General features: G+C 39.0%; 1 pseudogene; it reads right to left on the reverse strand.

The window, feature by feature from the left end:
* Positions 1 to 2,119: 2,119 nt before the first annotated feature.
* Positions 2,120 to 2,796, reverse strand: LOC111817038 (annotated as a pseudogene).
* Between the last annotated feature and the right edge of the window lie 2,432 nt (positions 2,797 to 5,228).

Raw genomic sequence — 5,228 nt, forward strand, 5'->3', positions numbered from 1 at the left:
TATTAAAGGACAAAAAAATTTTCAAGAAAAAGTATTTACAAACCTTATGCCCACAATGGAATCTGAACAATTCTAAAAATATCTATTAAGGAAACTTAACACTTTATGTTAGTCTCAGGAAATATGAGCAGAGGGGAGAAAAGCTCAAAGGTCCATAAGCTCATCACAAAGCAGAGTGGTCAAAGGGCAAAGGACAGGGAACAGGATACAGGGTTCAAAGCAGTTCCCACACTTAAGAGGATCTCATTATTGCAGAGACATCTAAAAACCATTCAATTGTATTTACTAAAATAATGCAACCATTTATACTGGTAAGTCTTGAGGCAGAACGAAATACCATATTACCAAAGAATCTATTTTTAAGAGCATGAGATTTGAACAGTGACTTTCTCCTAATCCGAGCGTTGACGCAAACATACTAGTATTTCAGTTGCCCCTCAATGATTGACTTTGAGATAAAAGCCATCACCTGATCTCTTTAGAAGAATTCTATATGGCACAGAAATAAACATCACTTACGCATATAAGTCAAAAGACATTCCATGCTACTATCTCTGTCCTCTAAGGACTCAACAAAATGTGTTTATTTCATGGCCTTCAACTCACATTCAAACTCAAAGCTATACTTCTGCTTAGAAGAGATTCCATTCTAGGAAAAAATGGAAGTCATTTTGTTCAACTTTTCTAAGTAGGCTCGCCATCTGCACAGGAGACTAGCATGATCGACTTCCTCAACAAGCAATGAAATCTGTCAGAGTTCTGGGGCCTGGGGATCTGTCTAGGTATCTCTGTACCACTTGTCTTTTAGCCCTAAATTCTCGGTTCCAGAAAAAGAGCACAATGGATACAACTGCAGTTCTGTTTTCCTCCAACTTCAGCCCAGACACTCCCATTAACTGTTATTTCCCCACTGGTCCCCTTCCACCAGGAACTGAATGATCTACAAGCAATTCAGAGTAATTGAGGTGCGTCTGTCTTTCCAGTATGAGGAAGATTTGACATTCTGGCTCTCACAGCTTTTGTGTATTTAATTAAAATTAGATTATAACTACAGCTGCCAATGAAAAAAGTAGACAGGAGTGCCAGACAGGGGTGAGATCAACCAAACAAAATAAGCTATTTTGGCAGAATTGCCTTAGTGGTACCAAGACTGTGTTTTAATAAACTGTGAATCAGTCATTGTTCATCGTTTTTCTTGTGAACAGTGGGACAAACAATGTCAATGGCTCATTTCCCTAAAGGTTCATTTCCCTGGAGGTAAACCAGAATATTTTGAAATGCAGACTAACATTTATTTATTAAGAAAAAGAATACACTTGAGACAGGGTCTAGGAACATTTTTAAACAATCTATGATCTTGTTACCACAGCCACTCAAATTTCCGTAAAGGCTAAAGTTAAAGTGAAAATAAATAAACCTGGAAAATAAAACTATGATTTTAAGGTGAATCATCCACAAGCTTCAAACCTTTAAGTCTCTCTAAATTCCTATTGTACAGGGGCTGGTAAGATGGCTCAGTGGTCGAAAGCACCTACTTACAACAAGCTTAGCAAAGCACAGGGACAGCAGTTCAATCCCCCAGCACCACATGCCAGCCAGCCCCGCCTCCTGGTGGGCTGAGCTGGCCACACACACACACACACACACACACACACACAAAAAAAATTAAAAAAAAAAAAAAAGAATTTACAAAAAAAAAAAATTCCTATTGTACAAACTTTGCTTATTAAAGTGAGTATCTCACTCACAAAATTCCAATATGCTGGTGCTGATTCTCTTAGGACAAGGAGGGCTTCCACAGGAGGGAACATACCAGGGGTGACACTGAGGGTGTAGCTCACTTGTACTACAGCAGCAGGCTTAGCAAGTGTGAGGTCCGAGTTCAACCCCCAATAATTACACCACTATCTATCTAATTTTTTTTTTAACCATACTCCATATGGGTTTTTTCCTTCTCTTCTATAGTATTAGGGACTCAACCCATGACAACAGCAAACCACTGTACAGTATATAAAATACCACCACATTCTCTTATCCATCCTCTGTGGGTAGACATACAGGCTGCTTCCAAGATTTAGCTATTGTAAGCTGTGCTGCTATAAATGAAGATGTGCACAGATCACTGGAATATGATGGCTTTACATCTTTTGAGAAGATACCAAGATTGGCACTGGAGAACAGAAATATCTTCATTAGCACCACTGACAGGACCCTGTGGAAACGAAGCCCAAAGTGGAAGCCACCAGCTCAGCACAGTGACGCCCACCAGCTTCTCCTGGGTGGTGAGGGTGGTGTATAAAGACAAAGCTCCCTTCTGAGAAAATCCTCCCAAAATAATTCTGTTAGAAGGAATGCCATTCTTCACCTCTTGGTCTATTAAGGCTTTTACATTTTCAGCTGTCCATTTAATTCCAGATTCATCCTCCTGTGAATCTGGTGAAAGCCCAATGATATCAAACCAAGACGACATAGCCATGTTTATATTTAATGTTATAGGCATAACAGGCGCATGTGGGCAGATATATTTGATATGTGAACTTCTATAGAACATTTTCCTTTTTATTTTTTTCTTGGTGGTACCAGGGACTGAACTCAGGACCTTGCAATTGCCAGGTGAACACTTACTCACTGAGCTATCTCCCCGGCCCAATATGTGAACTTCTGATACCAACAAAGACTTCTGCCCATCCATGTTCAGTATCTCCCAAATCCATGAAGGAAAGTAACTGCGGTGGCAGCCTTCCAGGTGCCGGGCACAACAGCTGGCAGCGGCGCAGACATGTTATTGGCGCACATCCACCAGCTTGGCGGGCAGATGACAGCACGTCGGAAGCCCTGATTTTCTGATGATGGCTATTCTTTCTAGAGTAAGATGGAATCTCAGTATTGTTTGCATTTCTCAAATGGCCAATGATGTTAAGCATTTCTGCATGATTTATTGGGCATTTTCACTTCTTCTGTAAAGGTATCTATTCACTTTACTTGTCCATTTTTTTTTTTTTTTCTTCAGAGCTGGGGATTGAACTCAGGCCCTTGTGCTTGCCAGGCAAGTGCTTATTCAACTGAGCTATCTCCCTGGTCCACTTGTTCATTTTTTGAGTCTTTTATTTTGGGGAGTCTAATTTTTAAAAATTCTTTATATACTCGTGACATTAGTCCTCTGTCTGAGAAATAGCTAGCAAATTTTTTCCCATTCTGTAGGTTTTTTTTTCATTCTATCAGTTATTTCCTTCACTATGCAAAACTTATTAATTTTATACTAGCCCAATTATTGATTCTCTGTATTACTTCTAATGCAACTCGAGTGCCGTTCAGAAAGTCTCTGTATAGACCTATGACCTTAAGAGTTTTACCTACTTTATCTTCCAGCAGGTTAAGTGTCTGTGCTTTAACTTTCAGATTTTTTTTTTCCCCCAGAACCAGGGGCTGAACTCAGGGCCTTGCATTTGCCAGGCAAGCGCTTATTCTACTAAGCCATCTCCCCTGCCTAATTTTCAGATCTTTAATCTATTTTGTTTTTAGTTTAGTACATGATAAGAGGTACAGGTCTAGTTTTTTTTTTTTTTTTTTTTTTTTTTGCGGAACCAGGGATCGAACTCAGGCCTTTGTGCTTGCCAGGGAAGCGCTTATTCCACTGAGCCATCTCCCCGGCCCCGGTCTAGTTTTAATCTTCAGCATGCATACAGCCATTTTTCCCAGCACCATTGATTAAAGAAGTTATATTCAGGAGGATCACTATGACTCCGAGCTGCGTAGTGAGACCCTGTACCAAATACATAAACGTAAAAGAAAAAAATAAAAATTAAAGAAGCTGTATTTCCTCCAGTATGTTTCTAGCTCCTATGTCAAAGAGCAAACACGTGAACATACTTGCAGTTGTTTCTGCATCCTCTATTCTGTTTCACTGATTCTCATTCTGTTTTTATGCCAGGACCATGCTGTTTTATCAATGCAGCTCTGTAACATAATTTCAAATCTGGGATTATGAGGCCTCCTGCTCTGTTCTTGTTAATCAAGATTCTAAATTTGAGGATTGTTTTCTTCACTTCTGTGAGGAATGCTGTTGCTAATCTGGGATTGTGTTAAATCTGTATATCAATTTGGCAAGTAGGGCCATTTTTACTAGATTGGTTCTGCCTACCCAGGAACGGAGGAACAAAGGATATCTTTCCACTGTCTGATGTCCTCTTTGATTTTTTTTTTTTTTTTTTTTGGCAATACCAGGAATTGAACTCAGGACCTTGTACTTGCCAGGGAGGCACATGTTGCTGACTGACGTAAGTGAAGCTATATCCCCAGCCCTCCTTTTTTTTTCCCCTCCCAAAGCACAATTTATTTATTAGGGAAATAAACTTTCTGTTTAAAGGACATAAAGGGGGCCAGGGAGATAGCTCAGTAGAATAAGCACTTGCCTGGCAAGCGCAAGGTCCTGAATTCAATCCCTGGTACAACAACAACAAAAAAGGACATAAAAGGTACAGAGTGGGTTGTGATTTCCTTTTTCAAAGTATTGTAGTTTTCACTGTAGAGGTCTTTCATTTGTTAGTCTAATTCCTAAGTATTTAATTTTTCTTGGTACTATATGAATGGCATTTTTCTCCTTATTTTTTAGTGGGTTCATTATTAGTGTACAGAAACACTAATGATTTCTGATTATCACATTTCATAATTTAGAAAAGTATTTGATTTTTTTTTCTTTTTCTTTTCTTGTCTTTTTTTTTTCTTTTGTGGAATCAGGGATTGAACTCAGGCCCTTGCACTTGTCAGGGAAGTGCTTATTCCACTGAGCCATCTCCCCGGCCTTTTTTTTCTTTTTTTTGGGGGGGGAACCGGAGATTGAACTCAGACCCTTGTGCTTGCCAGGGAAGCGCTTATTCCACTGAGCCATCTCCCTGGTCCCTAGAAAAATATTTGAAATAATTAAAATCAGTGCGAGTGCTGAGAAACACATTCTCATGGATATCCTCAAATAATGAACAAAATGTTTTAAAAGTCTAGAAGGAAGGAAAGAACACTGCTTTTGCAGTGATATCTTAAAAGACTTTAGGATTATGTGTAAATTATTCACAGGTCACCAGTAAGTGCTTTAGCTTAGTAATAACATCAAACATTTTTTTAAATTCTCTTGTGTTTGGAGTTATACACAATGTCACCTCTTTTCTTCTACCCAAAAGCACCCAGGATTGGAATTAAGTGAAAATAACATCACTAGAGGAAAAACTCTAATA

This window comes from Octodon degus, unplaced genomic scaffold, assembly GCF_000260255.1.
Source record: "Octodon degus isolate 3935 unplaced genomic scaffold, OctDeg1.0 scaffold00047, whole genome shotgun sequence".
In the NCBI taxonomy this organism is placed as follows: Eukaryota; Metazoa; Chordata; class Mammalia; order Rodentia; family Octodontidae; genus Octodon; species Octodon degus.